The sequence below is a fragment of the Symphalangus syndactylus genome, chromosome 5, assembly GCF_028878055.3.
Source record: "Symphalangus syndactylus isolate Jambi chromosome 5, NHGRI_mSymSyn1-v2.1_pri, whole genome shotgun sequence".
Classification (NCBI taxonomy): domain Eukaryota; kingdom Metazoa; phylum Chordata; class Mammalia; order Primates; family Hylobatidae; genus Symphalangus; species Symphalangus syndactylus.
Window position 1 is genome coordinate 105,136,257 of NC_072427.2, and position 20,398 is coordinate 105,156,654.

Below are 20,398 nucleotides of genomic sequence, written 5' to 3' on the forward strand. Positions count from 1 at the left end.
ATATAGACACCGACCCTAGGCCGTTTTCTGCTCACTCTGCTTCCAGGAGAGGCTGATGTCAAGAGGGTTGACTTTCTGGTCTTCCAGGAACTCAGATTAATGCTGTGCATTTAAGCCTTCAGAGTTTCATGCTGTGTTCTGCTACTCACTTCCTCTGAAATCAGCTTCTGGCTCAAGTTGTACACAGCTCTTTTCCTGAAGTATTGCCACTACTTTTTTCCTTCTCTCCAATTGACTATAAGAAAACCTGTTTGTGTTCACAAAAATTAGCTTATAGTTCCTCCTTAGTGAATGGACAGTTTGACTTCACCATGGCTGATATTTCATAATACATTTATAAATCCCTGTCACATCAGGGTGAAAATGCTCTCTGCAGTCAGCTAACTTTTGTGACTACGAATTACCAATGACGGTGAAATTCCGTGACTTCCAGTGGGTAGGGGTCAAGCATATATTTATTTTTGAAAGAATAATAAAAAAATTACTGGCACAAAGGTTTTTAAAAAGTAGTTTTGTTTTTTATCCATACTGATTTCTCACCTAAAATTATTGTAGGGTGTGCAGTTTTGAAATGAAGAGCAAAACAACAATGAAACCAGTTTTTTACACTTAGCATAATACATCAAAGCTTTGCTTTTCTGACCTCTTCTGACCTTTGGCCTTTTCCACTGCAGCATCATTATTGTTGCTGTCTTTGTGAGTTTGTCTAGATAAAGCTTTATGAATGCCTGCGGACAAGAGTGAGCAACAAAATAAAGAAAGCTGATAAAGACATATAGAATCTTTAGTAAATCTGGCCAGCATCTCTTTATTGTTTCTATGGATTTCCACAAATAGTCGTTTGCTATAGTTTCGTTTTACATAAAACAAACAAACAAACAACAACAACAACAACAAAAAACCTCAGGCCGGGCGTGGTGACACACACCTGTAATCTCAGCACTTTGGGAGGCTGAGGCAAGTGGATCACCTGAGGTCAGGAGTTCGAGACCAGCCTGACCAACAAGGTGAAACCCCGTCTCTACTAAAAATACAAAAAAATTAGCCAGGCATGGTGGCAGGCGCCTGTAGTCCCAGCTACTTGGGAGGCTGAGACAGAATTAACTGAACCTGGGAGGAGGAGGTTCAGTGAGCCGAGATTGCCCCACTGCACTCCAGCCTGGGCAAGGGAGCAACTCCGTCTCAAAAAAAATAAAAAAAAATAAAAAACATAAGACCAGGCGTGGTGGCTCACTCCTGTAATCCCAGCACTTTGGGAGGCCGAGGCGGGTGGACCACGAGGTCAAGAGATCGAGACCATTCTGGCCAACATTATGAAACCCCGTCTCTACTAAAAATACAAAAATTAGCCTGGCATGGTGACATGTGCCCGTAGTCCCAGCTACTCTGGAGGCTGAGGCAGGAGAATTGCTCGAACCTGGGAGGCAGAGGTTGCAGTGAGCCGAGATCACGCCACTGCACTCCAGCCTGGCGACACAGCAAGACTCTGTCTCAAACAAAAACAAAAACAAACAACAACAACAAAACAAACTTCATAGAATTTATTTAAAATGTTTAATCATAACAAAGATATGTATTAAAACCCAGACTATCAACTCAAACATTTGTAGGATTTCTCATGAACAGATAAATTATGGGGAAAAGTAGGCTAAAAGGAAGCTAACCAGAAAAATAAATGCTATCAAAGACTGAATAGGCTTCAGTCCAAAATAGCAATTTCTAAATATAAAGTGCTTTATTGGATTTACACCTTCAACTAGACTCACTTTGCATGTCTTTACAAATTAGTGAGATGGTTTTGTTGGGAGACAATTCTCTTGTGATCTCTCACATTTCTGCAAGTCTACTTTTCTGAACAAAGCCATTATCAGCCAATTTTCTCTAGATTTTCTTTGCAAGATGCTTGTATAAGCAAGTAGTCTTGAAAGGTGAAGATGTTCTCCTCCCTGGAGCAGATTTAAATTCCAGGGTAATAAAGGTAATGTCTCTCTCTGGAGAGGAGGTTGGGCCAATTTGCAAGACAGTATCTATATAAGATCATGGACTTCCTAATATCAGTGTTCTGTAATTCATCCCACTGTGAGTAGGAAACACCTGACCCTCATCATGTTGCCCTGTGGGAACTGGGGCTCAGCAATTAAGGGCAAAATGTTACTCTGAATCCTGCTATAGCTGTGTGTAACAAACTGACCCAGAAACTTCACGTCTTTCTGCCAAGATCTATGAAGATATGACAGGCTGTCTTGTTAGGCTGCAAATAGGATAACATCTGAGACATTGTTCCCGATGTGACAAGTTTATTTGAACTTTAAGAAATGCCTTAACAGTTTTCTTCAACTGGATTATATTCTCTCATTGCTTTTCGAAAGAAATTTGCTATTTTACCTTAAGATTACTTTTCTCGTTATGCAAATAATATTTATCCACAGTAGAAAATTAGAGAAACTCTAAAATATAAAGAAGTCATTAAAGATATCCATAATCTACTAGAGAAAATTATTAACAATAATTTAAATATATTCTTAGATCTGTCCCACCTTGTGGTCATACACACACCCACGTGCAAACAGACACATTCACATACAGGTATAGAAATTTACAATTTGGGACCACAGTGCATATATTGCTTTTTGGTACTCCAATTGTAGAGCCCCATATGTGCCTTCTTACTTACAATTCCCTGTATGATACACTATCTTTAATAGGTTGTAAAAGACTTCAATTTGGTTTTATTTGTCTTATTATCTCCAATGTCCCTTATTCGTCCCTCCCAGTTTCCACATATTATATTTAAGCTAATGCTTACTGAATACACTCCACTGCACATAATCTACTAAGACCTTTATGTGTATTTTGTCAAAAAATAATCTAAAAAATTCTAAGGAGGTACTTTTTACCCTTTTTTTTTTCTAGTTTCCAGCTTTTCATAACGTATTTAGAAAGATATTTACCCTAGGCTAAAACATTTATTTTATTTTATTGCCTTAGACATTTACATTTAACTGCAATTCATCTAGTGAGTTAATGATTTAATATTTCCTTTTTTTTTTCGAGACAGAGTTTTGCTCTTGTGGCCCAGGCTGGAGTGCAGTGGCGTGATCTTGGCTCACTGCAACCTCTGCCTCCCAAGTTCAAGCGATTCTCCCGCCTCAGCCTCCCAAGTAGCTGAGTTTACAGGTGCCTGTCACCATGCCCAGCTAATTTTTTGCAATTTTTTTAGTAGATACGGGGTTTCACCATGTTGGCCAGGCTGGTCTTGAATTCCTCACCTCAGGTGATCCGCCTGCCGTGGCCTCCCAAAGTGCTAGGATTACAGGCATGAGCCACGGTGCCCAGCCCATGATTTAGTATTTCTAATAATTATGATATTTAACATTTATTAGGCATTTATTTATACTATGGTCAAGTGCTTTCCTAAGTAGTATGTATTTATGATACCGTTAAACTCTCCCAATGTCTTCAGCTGGTAGGCTTATTTTCATTTTGAAGACAAGCTAACTGAAACAGAATAAGTTTAAATGATCTTCCAAAAGTCACCGAGCTACTAAGTTACAAAGCTAGGACTCACATTGTGCTGAGAATGACGCCAGAACATTCTCTGAACTGTACTTTTCTGTCTACAAGAGTCAACCAAGTGCACTGCCACTGTTTGTTGAATCATCTCTCACTTTCTTCCTAAAGTATTTTTTGATGATATGTGCAATTCAAACATGGAATGGACTTGAGTCTGTTTCTGGGCCTTCTGTTCTGTTACACAAATCTAGCTACTTACCTTGTGCCTTACAAAATAGCTGCTACGTGGGAACAGCTAGCACAAACTGATACACACTCTTCCACCTAAGTTCTTGTAATAAACACTTCTAAGGGTCATATATGTGCTATATATAAAGAATTTTACAGAGTATTTGGAAGATATCAATATTTGTAGGGAATGAATACACATGGGAGGAAAAATATCAGGGTACTATAGACATTCTCCAGTTTGTGATGTTGGAACCCTGGAATTAATTGTGGAGAGAGACTGTTTTATAGTCCATCCCAATGTCAGAGTTGATGGCAGACTGTCCTGGATTTGCATCCAAGGAAGCCAGACAAATCAAAGACCCAGCCTACAGAGAAGGAGGAGCATAAATTCCATTCACATGAGATGACAGGGTGTCTTCCAAGATGGGATAACTTATAAAGGAACGATGTTTAATTGACTCACAGTTCTCCATGGCTTGGGAGGCCTTAGGAAACTTACAATCATGGTGGAAGGTGAAGGGAAAGCAAGGACCTTCTTCATAAGGTGGCAGGAGAGAACGCGTGCATGCATGCACGCATGAGAGGCAGAGAGAGAGATTGGAAGTGCCACACTTTTAAGCCATCAGGTCTTGTGAGAACTCATTCACTATCACAAGAAAAGCATGAGGAAACCAACCCCATGATCCTATCACCTCCCATCAGCTCCCTCCCTCGATACATGAGAATTACAATTCGAGATGAGATTTGGGAGGGGACACAGAGCCAAATCATATTATTCCACCACTGGCCCCTCCCAAATCTCATTTTATTCTCACATTTCAAAACACAGTTATGCCTTCCCCAAAGTTCCCCAGATTCTTAACTCATTCCAGCATTAACCCAAAAGTCCAAATTCAAAGTCTTATCTGAGGCAAGGCAAGTCCTTTCTGCCTATGAGCCTGTAAAATCAAAAGCAAGTTAGTAATATACAGTTACTCCCAAGATTGAATGGGGGTACAGGCATTGGGCAAATGCTTTCATTCCAAATGGGAGAAATTGGCCAAAACAAAGGGGCTACTGGCCCCATGCATGTCTGAAACCCAACATGGCAGTCATGAAATCTTAAAGCTCCAAAATGATCTCCTTTGACTCCATGTCTCCCATCTAGGGCATGCCGATGTAAGGACGGGGCTCCCAAAGCCACGGGCAGCTCCACTCCTGTGGCTCTGCAGGGTACAAATCCTGCAGCTGCTGTCACAGGCTGGCATTGAGTGCCTGCAGCTTTTCCAGGCACACAGTACAAGCTGTCAGTGGATCTACCATTCTTATCTCAAATTGTAATACCCACATGTCAAGAGAAGGACCTGGTGGGAGGTAATTTGATCATGATGATGGTCTCCCCCAGGCTATTGTCGTGATGCTGAGGGCGTTCTCACAAGATCTGATGGTTTTAAAAGTGGCAGTTTCCCCTGCACTCCCTCCATCTTGTGCTGCCACGTAAGACATGCCTTGTTTCTCCTTTGCCTTCTGCTATGATTGTAAGTTTCCCGAGGCCTTCCCAGCCAGGCAGAACTGTTAGTCAATTAAACCTCTTTTCTTTATAAACTACCCAGTCTCAGATATTCCCCATAGCAGTGTGAAAATGGACTAATACAATAGTTAATAGAAATTATTCTTGAAAATTGCTAAGAGAATAGATTTTAAGAATTTTCACCACAAAAATATGGTGTATGTTTTAATATGTATGTTAATCAGCTCTATTTAACCATTTCACAATGTACATATATCTCAAAACATCATACCGTAGGTTGGGCATGCTGGCTCATGCCTTTAATCCTAACACTTTGGGAGGCTGAGGCAGGCAGATCACTGGAGGTTGGGAGTTCAAGATCAGCCTGGCCAACATGGTGAAACCCTGTCTCTACTAAAAATACAAAAATTAGCTGGGCATGGTGGCATATGCCTGTAATCCCAGCCACTCGGGAGGCTGAGGCACGAACATCACTTGAACCTGGAAGGTGGAGGCTGCAGTGAGCTGAGATCGTGCCACTGCACTCTAGCCTGTGTGATGGAGTGAGGCTCTGTCTCAAAACAAATAAAAAATAAAAAATTTTGATTTAAAAAGATTAATAATGATAGACATAACTTATATTTATATAGGTTTAAGAATTTTTTAAAGCATGTTCTTAAATTTTCTATATTTTAAACTTCCCAACAATCTTTTTAAGTTAGTTTAAATTATATTACTTTTCACAAGTGAAGACACTGGCTCAGGGATGATGAGTGGCAATTAAGGTCACACAGACTTGGTTTGGACTTGACTTAAGACTCTAAATCCAATGAGTTTTAAATCAGTCCTTACTTCACATAGAAATTTTAAACTACCCTTTTACAAACTTTGAACATAGGTATCTCTGAGTTTTAACATATTCTCTGAATTGAGAGGAGCAATATATTGCATCTCACTTGACTTTTTGTCCCTTCTCTCAATGATTTTCTTCCACCTCACCCCTTTGGAATCATCCTGGATACATCTAAAATTCTAAGAATATATTGCTCATGGCAGGAATATAATACAATGATAATTCTTGATCCTGAATGCTATAAAAGTCTCTCAAACTCAATAAAACTAAACTGAAGAATTCCTTAGCTTTCCCCATTTCAAAAATAGTTTTACAATTCATCCAGTAGTTTAAGTCAAGAATCTTAGAGACGGGAGAGGGTAGTGTTTACCTAAGGGATACAGAGAAGACATATAGGGTGTTGGAAATATTCTGTGTGGTTCACTAATAGTGGTAAATGACACTTGTATTGGTAAAAACCCAGAGTAATTTACACTATAAGAAGTAAACCTCCCATATACAAAAATTTTTAAAAAATCAACTAGAATATTAGGAGATATCCGAATATCTTTGTTGCATATATGACATAATTTTACTGAATAGATAGACTATTTTCACTGAAAAATGTAGGTGGTAATGGTGTAAATGTTGTTTAGACAGGAGACTGTAAGATAAAAGACAAAATAACTATATATAAACACCCTACTCCTGGTTGGTAAAGTTGTTTTTCACTGTGGTACAGGTTAATAATTCTGATTCTGTTGTAATAAATATTGGAATTGAACAAATAAGTAAATGGATGGCAGATGGCAGGAGCCAGGTTTCTCTCTGTTGGAACGGGAGATTACAGATTAGCAATGGGTAGGCTAGAATAAACTGTGGAGTGCTAGATTAGAGTCAGAGATGTCCATGTGAGTTCATATTTAGCTTAATATAGATGCAGATGGATAGATACATAAACAACTATAGATGAGTATAAACATGTGGGTTAGTACACATATATACGTGCACTCCCCCCACATATATATATATATTTATTTATTTATATATACATATATTTATATATATAAATATATGTATATAGAAATAAATAAATATATATAAATATATGTATATATAAATAAATATATTTATATATATAAATAAATATATTTATATATATAAATAAATATATATATATTTCCCTAGCTTTGTTCACTGAGAGGGCATAAAAGGAATGCTATCCCAATAGCAATGAGCACAGCAGTGCCTAGATCTCGATTTCTAATTCCATTCTACAATAAAATGAACTAAGAACTAGGATTCCTTGGAGAAACAGCTGATTTTAGAGATGCGGCAGGAATATACAAGATGAATATGGTGCATGTTTTAGAGGCAAAAAGTAAGAAAGTTCTCAACAAACAAAAGTATTGATCTTGTCATAGAGACCCAGGAGCCAATGTGAGAAATCTCCCAGTTGGCCCAAACTAGAAGTATATGAGCAACAAACTAAAATTGGAGAAGATTCTACTCCAAAGTATAAAGTCAGTATTCATGAGTCCATAGTTATGTAAATGAATAATTGAATAACATATGAAAAATAGATCATTCTTTACAGAAGAATTCTCAATATTTTAAATAGATATTATTAAAGAGGTGGAGTTTAAATGACCATCCCCTTTCTGCACTTATTGACTTGTCTATGAAGAGTAGAACATGAAAGGGATTTGGGGAGGTAAACTTACAATGGAAAAATTGGGCTAACTACCTTGGCGTATGATTGAGGTCAACATGATCAATAATAAGTCATTAATATATACTCGATATGATATGATGAGAATGCCTCTTTATCTCTGTGATTGTCTTCCCAGAAAACCCATAATCACAGTCTAACCCTAAGAAACCAGGTTATCAGACAAACTCAAATTGAACATTCTGCAAAATACCTGACCAGTACTCCTGAAAACTGTCAAAGTCATCAAAAACAAAGAAAGTTCTTGTTATATATACGATAAGGTTAAGGATATATGACAACCAAATATAATGTGGTATTCCAGGACGACATCCTGGAACAGAAAAGGGACATTAGGGAAAAAACTAGCAAAATTCAGATCAACTGTGGTGTTTAATAGTATTGTACAGATGTTGGTTCCTTAGCTTACCAATTGTTAGGATGTTAACAACTGGGCAAGTTGGATAAGGGGTACACTGAAAATCTTGGTAAAACTTTTGCAACTTTTTTGTAAGTCAAAAACTATAATTTTTAAAAAGGATTATTTAAATAAATTTAAAATAGAAGCTTGTATTCATCTTTGGAAATTCTTTTTCTCTCTCTTTTCTAAATCAGTATACCAGCAAAGTTTGTTGGCTTTAGCCTTAAAGTATATAAAAATGTTTTCACTCCCTTTTCTGTACTATCACCCTGGTCAAAGTCACTGTCAGATCCTGTCTAGTGTATTCCAATAACCTCCTATTTTTTTGCTCTTGTTCTTTGACAATGCATAGTATCAGGAATATTTTTGAAATATAGATTTTTATACCATTCACACACTTTTAAACTTTTTAATATATTCCATTGCCATTTTAATACAATTTAAATACTTCACTAATTCAGGCAATCAGGCTATTTCAACAAATACATTCAGAAATTTCAGTGACTTAACACAGTTGATGTTAATTTTTTTTCTCACATAAAATCCCAAATAGCTTTCTTAGTATGCAGGTGGCTCTCTTTCAAATAGTGAACAAGTAACCCAAGCTTTTTTCATTTTACTACTCCACCCCCTTCAACAGGCCACTTCTATGTCAAACTTAGGCAAAGTTCATGGAGGATTATGTGCAGATTTTTGTGGATTAGGCCAATGTGGCATGAAACACTTATGCTTATATTTTACTGGTTATACTCAGTTTCATGACCATAATTAATCACAAAGAAGCCTGGAAAAATATAGTCCAACAGTAGACCAAAGCACAAGAGGTACTGAGTGAGGCAATCAGCTTTAAAGATAGCAGTTTCTCCCTAACTTGCCCTGGCCATTTGTGATGATCACTGTTGAGTGTCAATTTGATTGGATTGAAGGTTGCAAAGTATTGTTCCTCGGTGTATCTGTGAGAGTGTTGCCAAAGGAGATTAACATTTGAGTCAGTGAACTGGGAAAGGCAGACCCACCCTCATTCTGGGTGGGCACTGTCTAATCAGTGGTTAGCACAGCCAGAATAAAAGCAGTCAGAATAACTTGGAAAGACCAGACTGGCTAAGTCTTCAGGCCTCCATCTTTCTCTCAAGCTGGATGCTACCTGCCCTTGAATATCAGACTCCAAGTTCTTCAGCTTTTGGACTCTTGGACTTACACCAGTGATTTGCCAGGGTCTCTTCAACCTTCGGCCACAGACTGAAGACTGCACTATCAACTTCCCTACTTCTGAGGCTTTGGGATTCAGACTGGCTTCCTGGCTCCTCAGCTTGCAGAAGGCCTATAGTGGTACTTTACCTTGTGATCGTGTGAGTCAATTCTCCTAATAAACTTTTATTCATACTTACATCTACCCATTATTTCTGTCCCTCTAGAGAACCCTAACACACCTCTGTTTCCCCACATTCATGAAGCCCTGGGGTTCAAGACCATTATGCTCTTACCCATTGCTTCTCTTATTGAATATTCCAATTCTATATACCTCCTTAGATTTTTACATTAGCCATTTTCTGCATCTACAACATTTTGAGATGTTTTATAAAGTTCACGTGTCAGATTAAATGTAACCTTCACACTGAGACCTTACCCAATCTTGAATTTCATTATAAAAGCAATATATTTCTAGGATACTTATTTTTGCTTGTTATTGAAGACAAGCTGGCTTTAGTACTAATACTGTTATTGTGGAATAACAATAACAGTTGCATATCCAGTGATGTGGTTAGGCTTTATGTCCCCACCCAAATCTCATCTTGAATTGTAATCCCCATAATCCCCATGTGTTAAGGGAGAGACGAGGTGGAGGTAATTGGATAATGGGAGTGGTTTGCCCCATGCTGTTCTCTTGGAAGTGAGTGAGTTCTCATGAGATCTGATGGTTTTATAAGGAGCTCTTTCCCTTTTGTTTTGCACTTCTCCTTCCTGCTGCCTTGTGAAAAGGTGCCTTTTGCCATGATTGTAAGTTTCCTGAGGCCTCCCCAACCATGCTGAACTGTGTGTCAATTAAACCTGTTTCCTTTATAAATTACCCAGTCTTGGGCAGTTCTTTATAGCAGTATGAAAACAGACTAATACACCCAGTAACTATTCACTATTATATAATTCACTATTATATAATTTACTTGAAAATTGTTGACATCTATTATTTATTGACCCAAATATAGTTAGTTAAAAATGCTATAAACATTAAGTAAAACCTAAAGCATATTTTGGGCCCATTAGTTGGCACCAATATTGGCCAAAACTATTTGACTCATTAAAATTAAACTAAATAATCCCCAGTTCTCTATTTTAGCAAAGCCTTTCATGCATTTCCAATGCTTATCATAATCATCTTATTAATTTTTAAATTTTATTTATTTATTTATTTTTTGAGACAGCCTTTTACTCTATCTCCCAGGCTGGAGTGAAGTGGTATGATCATAGGTGATCTTCCCACTTCAGCCTCCAAAGTAGCTGGGACTAATTTTTTTTTATTTTTAGTAGAGATGTGGTTCCACTATGTTGCCCAGGCTGGTCTGGAACTCCTGAACTCACATGATCCTCTCACTTTAGCCTCTCAACGTGCTGGGATTACAGGCACACCTGGCCAAGTTTTTTTTTTTTAACTTATTTATTGTTTGCCCCTCTACAAGACTCAGCATCGAACTTTCTTGTTGCAATGCTCTTATTACAATGCTTTTTAAGTCAATGACATAACAAGGCCTGGCATGTAATGAAAAAAATTCTTTAAATGAGTGAATAAATATATGGAAATAATTGATCTTCATTTCACTGAAAATAATAGAAGGGAAAAAGCTAATTCTTTGTGGAGAAATGAAAAAGATGGAAGCATAAGAAATGATAAAAGAGTATTAAAAATTTACATAATGAGTGAAAGATCAAATGGGGACAGAACGTGGCATTTCAGATTCCTTCTCCAGGCGTCTGTTAAATCATAGACTTTGTTTTGGAATTGTGCATCAGCTTCAATTAGTAGTCAAGCATTTCCACATGGAATGTGATGTAATTTCTCAAAAGACATATCTACACAGCTTCTTCAAGGTTATACCAATCCTTGCTCAACTATTTCTCCACTCCTTTTATTTTTGCTAAGCTGAAAGACTATCCATTTGAATGAAGGAACAAACTTGAACTGTAAATATGAGGCATGCAATTTTTAATCTCCAAATGTGGTTTTACCATTCTGTTTTTTTCATTTTGCCCTGCTTTTAACTGATATGTTAGGTACATATTAGTCAGCTACGTATCAGTAAGAATGCTAATAAACAGAAAATCTTTGTTAGTTGAAATTTTGGAATAAAGTATAATAATTTGAATACTTAGTATTTTATTCACTGAGATAAAATTTTGATGTTTTATGAATAGTCTATTGAACTGTAATTTTTCAGAAAATGGTGTTTATTAACATACCTACAAATAAAAATGCATGTAGTCTTTGCTCTTCAGAAATATACACACGAAGCTCCCTATTGAGATTTAGCAATTTGGCATTTCTTGAAAAACAATAATGAAACTTCTTATAATAAGCTATGACAGATAAAACTAGCTTTAAGAAATGCTTATAAACAAGTCAAATCACATTAGAAAAATCATCTTGAATTGCCTTTTCAAGGTCTAGCTAATAACTTCCTTTTTCATTACAGTGAAATTTTGCTCTAATGAAATAGTATGAATAGCCCCAATAATTTGCCCAGTCTCTTGAGCCTTATTTAATTGAGTTGAAAACTCATTGTAATGGGATTTTCTCTTTGCACTTCTTGAATCAGCTCCTTCCTGAATTGGCTTCTCTTTCAGTTCATATATATTAGCAATGTAATTTTTGAGATGGGAGAGATTATGTGGACTATAGAGAGACAGTTTTGTGTCGTGTAAATCTAATTCAATTTTATATCTCGGAGGCTTAGACAGTATTTCATTTTTAAGTCTTTCAGTACATTGAATGTAGGTAATGAAAATTTGTGTTAGAAAAGGAGTAAAACATTTGTGTTGTGGCAAGAGTAAAAAGAAAAAAAACAACAACAAACAAACAAAAAACCTGCAGCATTTTGCAAAAGATATGCTTGCCTTTGAAAATGAAGAAAAATAATAAAGTGTATGCTGAGAACCATTCTTCCACATCAGCTAAGTTGCATCACAGAAGAATTTACAAGCCTCACTCTATCCATGCTGGAGTAGAACTGGGTTCTTATTGTAGACCATAGATGTGTGGCAGAAAGGAATGTCTACATCTTTGCAAGAAAACAAAGCAGTGTTGTGAAAAATGCCAGTGAGCCCTTTGTGGAGTGAATGCCTAAAAAATTTATGCAGGATCCGGGCGCGGTGGCTCACGCCTGTAATCCCAGCACTTTGGGAGGCCGAGGCAGGCGGATCACCTGAAGTCAGGAGTTTGAGACCTATCTGACCAACATGGGGAAACCTCGTCTCTACTAAATAAAATCAAATAAAATAAATACAAAAATTACTCGGGCATGGTTGCACGTGCCTGTAATCCCAGCTACTCTGGAGGCTGAGGCAGAAGAATCACTTGAAGCCGGGAGGTGGAGGTTGCAGTGAGCTGAGATTGAACTATTGCATGTCAGCCTGGGTGACAGAGCAAGACTCCGTCTTAAAAAAAAAAAAAAAATTATGCAGGACACTTTAGCGCTTTGTGAGACGCAGTCTCCTACAACACACTTGTGTTGAAATCATGGCTCATGCCACTTTGTATCTTTGTGTCCTGAAACAAATTATTTAAAATTCAGATCCCCAATTTTATCACTTGAAACATTGGGATAATTAAACCCAACTTAAAGACACTATTCATATTAAATTAAATATGATGGTAAATGCACTTTAAAATGTGATGGTAAGCTGCAGTGTAAAATGATAAAAATGATGATCTCTAAGGTCACATGGAGTGGAAGTCTCCTAGGAGATATATAAATGCAGCCAGTTTATTTCTTTAAAAATTTCAGTATGTAGAATATACATTCAATGTTGTATATCAATATAGCTTCATTATGAAAGCCAACATATTTCTAAGGTACTTATATTTGCTCGTCATAGAAGTTAAGCTGGTTTTAATACTAATTCTGTTGACTGTAGAATACTGCAATTGCATATCCAAGAACTATTGACTATTTTACTATTTACTTGAAAATTGTAAGCATTTATCATTTATTGACCCTAATATAGTTACATAAAGATGACATAAATATTAAATAAAACCTAAAGTACATCTTATGCCTATTAAATGGTATCAATGTTGTTCAAAACCATCTGACCCATCAACACTAATGTAAATCATTCTATGTGGCTTATTGGTCTAGAAAGAGTAAAAAATGAAAACATCTCCAGACAAAAACCACACTACAAGATAGTATATATGATTTTATCTATGTTTTGGATATGCGTATCTTTGATGTACTGCTGTATAGGCAATTGGGATTTGGTTTGTCCCTTGTTAATTTCATCAGCCATTACACAGAATGAATAGTTGGCTTAGGAGGACCATTGGCTCAGGAAATTTAAAAGTAACCCTCAAATGATCAAGCACTCTTACTAAACAAATGCTGGCAGGATTTGAGGATGTGTCCTCTCATTTCCACACAAGAAACCTTACAGAACTTTGTTGTCATCTGAGAGGTATCACAGAGATGCGTAGTCTTCTGTTAGGAAAGATGACAGTTGGTCCATAGATAAAAAGACAAAGAATCTGGAAGAAGAGAATCGAAAAGAAGAAAATCATTTTTAAAAAATGGACTAACAGATAAATTCATTTTACATATTAATATATTAATGTAGTTTTTAGTTCATTCATTAATCTATTAATTAATTCTATTGTAACCTCACTCAAGCAATTTTATATATTTTTTCTTCTATTTTTAAAATTTTGCTTTTGACCATCAATGCAGATACTTTTCTTTTTCTTTGAAGCAATAGTGACTGGAATACATGAGGATAGTTCCTGCACATTAAACACTCTTAAAAACAAACAAAAAAATTCTAGAATCTAAAGAAATTCAAATGCTATTTTTAGTACACCATTGCTCTGTAGCCTGACCTGATTCCAAATTCCACTAATTAACCAGCAAATGAAGTGGTCATAATATATATTATTTTTGTTCTAACTTTAACTTTGTAATTACTTATGTGTAATATGTGTGACTCTAGTCATAGTGGTATCTATAAAAATTTCAATTCCATCTAAGTTAATGAGTACATGAGTAAGGAAATGTTTACAAAATTATTATAATTAAGTTTCTTTAAATGGCCACGTTTTGAGAACACAAGGAAATGAGTAGTTAATTCCCTAAAGAGACAAGTGAGTACACTGTAAGGCACAAAATGTGCTTTCTTGCTTAGATCACTTCAACTTCTTTGATTGGAGTTAACTCACCTTGAGATTTCCCATACAGCCTGCATGAAACAATCACTAAACCATGCTGACAAATGAGGGAACTAAATATAACATTTATTTCCAAAGAAAGTTGGTTCTTTCTACCACATGCTTTAGAGAAAAATAAAAACTAGCGTAGTCTGTGTTTTTGCAAAACTGCTTATTATTTTTATGCTTCAAGAAGGCACAAAATTGAGCTTTAAAAAGTTTCACTCTGTTTTAAAGACCTCTTAAAAAGAGACATTAAATCCATAACACTTGAGAAGATGCTTAGGAAAGAGGACAGCCAGAAGATGAAATTTGAGATAGTTACATATGCATATCTTTATTTTCCTTCTTTGCTTTTTACTTTTCTTAATATAGGATTAGAATTTGTTGAGGAATATACTAGTTTCCCAGGAGATGTATAACTATAGGGGTGGGAATACTAGACTTAATTACGAAAAGATGAAGTTTATGGCTACAAAATTAATAAAGATATTTCATAAAAACCATCAGCATTTTACTTGTTGCCAAAATTGGAGACAGTATTTCAACATAGGCAACACTGAACAGCCTACTTGTACCTTTCTGAACTCCTCAATTTTCTTTTTACTTCTTACTGTGCCTCTGGATTTTCAGTGCTTCATACTCATCTGACTGTAAAAATAAATGAAAATTTTCTCTATCCAATCCAATTTTTTCATTTTCTTTTTCTAATTCCAATAGTGTTGGTTGCACACATTGGCATTTATTTAGTTATTTCTGGCAATTCCAACTGAAGTGTAATAAATAGTGGAGGCGGCCGGGTGCGGTGGCTCACGCCTGTAATCTCAGTACTTTGGGAGGCTGAGGCGGGCGGATCCCGAGGTCAGGAGATCAAGACCATCCTGGCTAACACGGTGAAACCCTGTCTGTACTAAAAATACAAAAAAATTAGCCGGGCATGTCGGTGGGCGCCTGTAGTCCCAGCTACTCGGGAGGCTGAGGCAGGAGAATGGCTGTGAACCTGGGAGGCAGAGCTTGCAGTGAGCTGAGATCACGTCACTGCACTCCAGCCTGGGCGACAGAGCAAGACCCTGTCTCAAAAATAAATAAATAAATAAATAAATAAATAAATAAATAAATAAATAAATAGTGGAGGCTATAGATTCTTCATCCCTCTTTATCTGAACCTTTCCAATAGTTTTCACTTGTGGACCTGATGAAATGTCAGTTTTCATGGTTCTCTTTTCTTGGCAGCAAGATTGGGTTGAGGCCTAGGCTTGTCCAATATAACATTGTATCTCTATGGAAGAAATGATTGCTTAGAGATTGGGCACAAGGATCCAGTTAGGCCAACTAAAATCTTCCTGTATGCTTTTCTGCTTCAGTCATGGCGAATACAATCTATCTTTCTTTTAGATCACTAAGTGGAAGGGCAGACTTTGGAGATTGAAGGATGCCATCTTTCTTTCTTTTAAAATTATGCTTGGGAACACTTAAAACAAGACCTACTCTCAACAACATCTTAACTGTAGAACACAGTATTGTTAACCACAGGCACAATGTTATACAGCAGATTTGAAGAACTCAGTCATTTTGCATAACTGAAACTTTATACTCATCGAATAGCAGTTTCCCATTTGTCCCTATCCCCTGACCCTGGCAACCACCATTCTATTCTATTCTCCGCTTCTATATTTTACTATTTTAGATACCTTATAGAATTGGAATCATGTAGTATTTGTCTTCTAGTGACAGACTTATTTCACTTAGCATCAATGTTGTTGCATATTGCAGAATTTCTTCCTTTTGTAAGGTTGAATAATATCCCATTGTGTGTATGTACCACATTTCTTTATCCATTTATCTTTTGATGGACATTTAGGTTGTTTCCACATCTTGGCTATTGTAAATGGAACAAACATCGGAGTGCAAGTATCTCTTTGATATCCTAATTACAATTCTTCTGGATATCAATTTGGGATATACAATCCCTACAGTGAGATTGATGGATCATATGGTAATTCAATTCTAATACATTTTTTTAGGAAACTCCATTCTGTTTTCATAGTAACATTTCACACTTCTACCAAGAGTGTAAAAAGATTCCAGTTTCTCCACATCTTCATCAACCCTTATTGTCTTGTGTTTTTTTCTTGATAATAGTCATTCTGATAGGTGTGAGGTGATATATCATTGTAATTTGGATTTGCATTTCACTGATAATTTGTGATATTAGCACCTTTCCACACACCTGTTGGCCTTTGTACATCTTCTTTGGAGAGACATCTATCTATTCATGTCCTTCCCTTATTTTTTAGTTGAGTTATTTTTTTGCTATGAAGTTGAATGAATTTCTTATATATTTTGGATATACTACTTTTCATACATATGGCTTGCAAATTCTCCTATTCCATGGGTTGCTTCTTCACTCTGCTAATTGTTTTCTTTGCTGTGGAGAAATGTTTTAGCTTGATGTAGTTCCATTGTTTGTTTTTGCTTTCGTTGCCTATGCTTTTGGTGTCATAGCCAAGAAATCATTGCCAAACCAATGTCACGAAGCTTTTTCCTTATGTTTTTCTTTTTCTTTTTTTTGAGACGGAGTCTCGCTGTCACCCAGGCTGGAGTGCAGTGGCGCGATCTCAGCTCACTGCAAGCTCCGCCTCCCAGATTCACGCCATTCTCCTGCCTCAGCCTCCCACATAGCTGGAACTACAGGCGCGTGCCAGCTCGCCTGGCTAATTTTTTGTATTTTTAGTAGAGACGGGGTTTCACCTTGTTAGCCAGCATGGTCTCGATCTCCTGACCTTGTGATCCTCCTGCCTCAGCCTCCCAAAGTGCTGGGATTACAGGCGTGAGCCACCGTGCCGGCCCCTTATGCTTTTCTTTTAGGAGTTCTACAGTTTCAGGTCTTATCTTTAGATCTTCAGTCCATTTTGAGTTGATTTTGTGTATGGAGTAAGATAAGGGTCTAATTTCATTCTTTTGCAAATAGAAAACCAGTTATTCCAAAACCATTTGTTAAGGAGACTATATTTTCTCTCTTGGGTATTCTTGGCACTCTTGTCCATAATCAATTAACTTTTAAAAATGCATTAGTTTTTCTATTCTATTCCACTTGAATGTATGTCTGTCTTTATGCCACCACAATACTATTTTAATTATCATAGTTTTATAACACATTTTGAAATTTAGAAGTGTGTTGCCTTCAGTTTTCTTCTACTTTCTCAAGATTGTTTTGGCTACTTGAGGTCTTTTGTCATTCCAAATAAATTTAGAATTGATTTTTCCTTATCTGTAAAAAATGTCATTAGGATTTTGGTAAGAATTTCATTGAATCTGTAGATTCCTTTGCATAGTATGAACATTCAAACAATATTAATTCTTATAATCCATAAACACAAGATGGCTTTCAATTTATTTGTGTCTTCTTTAATTTATTTCATCAATGTTTAGTTTCCGATGTATGTCTTTTATCTCCCTAGATAAGTTAATTCTTATCTTTTTCTTTTTGATTCCATTGTAAATGAGATTTAAAAAAATTTTCTTTTGGATAGTTCATTATTAGTGTATAGAAATGCAACTGATTATTTTATATCTGGATTTTGTATTCTACAATTTTACTGAATTTGCTTATTAGTTCTAATAGGGTTTTTTTGGGGAAATTCTTTATGGTTTTCTACATATAAAATCCTGTCGTCTGTAAATGGAGATAATTTTGCTTGTTTCTTCCTGATTTGGGTGTCTGTTGTTTCTTTTTCTTGCCTAATTATTCCAACCAGGACTTCCTGTACTATGTTGAATAAAAGTTGCGAGACTGGGCATCCTTGTCTTGCTCTTGATCTTACAGGAAAAGTTTTTGGTTTTTTAATCACTGAGTATGATGTTAACTGTGGGCTCGTCAGATATGGGCCTTTATAAAGTTAAGGCACGTTCCTTCTATATCTGATTTGGTTTTCACCATGAGTGATTGTTGAATTTTGTCAAATTCTTTTTCTGCATCTATTGACTAAAGGATATGATTTTTATTCTTCAGTCTGTTAATGTAGTAAATCACATTATTGATCTGTGTATATTGATCCATCCTTGGATCCCAGAAATAAATATCACTTGATCATTGTGTATGATCCTTTCAATGTGCTGTTAAATTAAGTTTGCTAGTATTTTGTTGAGGGTTTGTGCATCTACATTCATCAGGCATATTTGCCTGTAGCTTTCTTTCCTTGAAGTGACTTTGTCTGACTTTAGAATCAAAGTAACGCTGGCCTCATAAAATAAATTTGTAAATGTTTTCTCTTGAATTTTTTTTGAAGAAATTGAAAATGATTGACATTAAGTCTTTAAATGCTTTGCAGATTTCTGCATTGCAGCCATCTCTTCCCGGGCTTTTCTTTGTGAGAGGTTGTACTTACAGATTGAATTTTGTTATAGTTATAGGCCTTTTCAGATATTCTGTTTTCTTTCATGGTTCAGTTGTGATGAGTTGTATATTTATAGGGATTATCTGTTTTCTCTGGATTATCTGGTTTGTTGGTGTCTAATTATTCATTAAGTCTTTTCTTACCCTTTGTATTTCTTTGGCATCATTTATAATGGTTCCTCTTTCATTTCTGATCTTATTTATCTGAGCATTCTCTCTTTTTTCTTAGTCTAGCTAATGGTTTGTCAATTTTTGGATCTTTTTAAAATTATAATTTTTAGTTTCACTAATTTTTTCTATTTTTTCCTAGTCTCTATTTCACTTATTGCTCCTCTAATATTTATTATTTACTTTCTTCTGCTACTTTGGAGCTTAGCTTGTTCTTCTATTTCTAGTTTGTTGAGATGGAAAGTTAGGTTGTTTACTGAGATCTTTATTCTATATTAATGTACACATTTATTGCTATAAAATTTTCTCCCAGTACTGCTTTGTTGTGTACCATAAGTTTTGCTATGTTGTGTTTATATTTTTGTTTGCTGAAAATAGTTTCTAATAGCACTTTTGATTTTCTTTTACCCATTGGTTACTCAAAAGTGTGTTTTTAAATTTCCCACATATTTGTGACTTTTCTGCCTTTTCTTCTGATATTTATTTTTAGTTTAATTCTATTGTAGTCAGAAAAGGTACTTAGTAAGATTTCAATGTTCTTAAATTTACTAAGGCTTGTTTTTGTGACCTATCATTTGATGTATCCTGGAAAATTTTTCATGTGCACGTTGGAAGAATGTATATTCTGTTGCTGTTGGGTGGAATGCTCTCTATATGTCTATTAGTTTCATTGGGTTTACAGTAGAAGTGCCCGGCCTTTTTGGACCAGAGACTGGTTTCATGGAAGACAGCTTTTTCATGCAAAGGGAGGGTCAGGGGTGGTTCTGATTCTCATGAGAATTACAGAATCTAGATCCCTCCCACATGCAGTTCACGATATGGTTCATTCCCTGTAAGAATCTAATGCCACTGCTGATCTGACAGGAGGCAGAACTCAGGCTGTAATGCTACCTGTCCCACAGCTCACCTCCTGCGGTGTGGCCCAGTTCCTAACAGGACACGGACCAATACTGGTCTGTGGCTCAGGGGTTGGGGGTCCCTGGTCTATAGTATTATTCAAGTCTGTTATTTCCTTATTGACTTTATTTCTGAACTTTCCCTTATTGAAAGTGGGGTATTGAAGTGTCCAAATATTCTGGTATTAATGCCTATTCCTTTCTTCAGGTCTGTCAAAGTTTGCTCTAGATACTTAGGCACTCTGATGTTCTGTGCATATATATTTTTAATTGTTGTATTTTCTGGAGTGATTGACCCTCTAATCATTACATAATGTACTTCTTTGTCTCCT

At 36.2% G+C, this 20,398-nt stretch overlaps 1 long non-coding RNA gene across 1 annotated transcript in view; it reads right to left on the reverse strand.

Annotated features, from left to right (window-relative positions):
- Positions 1-10,843: 10,843 nt before the first annotated feature.
- Positions 10,844-20,398, reverse strand: part of LOC134736658 (uncharacterized) — a 232,281-nt gene continuing 222,726 nt past the window's right edge. The window contains exon 4 of the long non-coding RNA XR_010120801.1: positions 10,844-13,934. This is a non-coding gene — a long non-coding RNA (uncharacterized lncRNA). The remainder of the gene's footprint in view (positions 13,935-20,398) is intronic.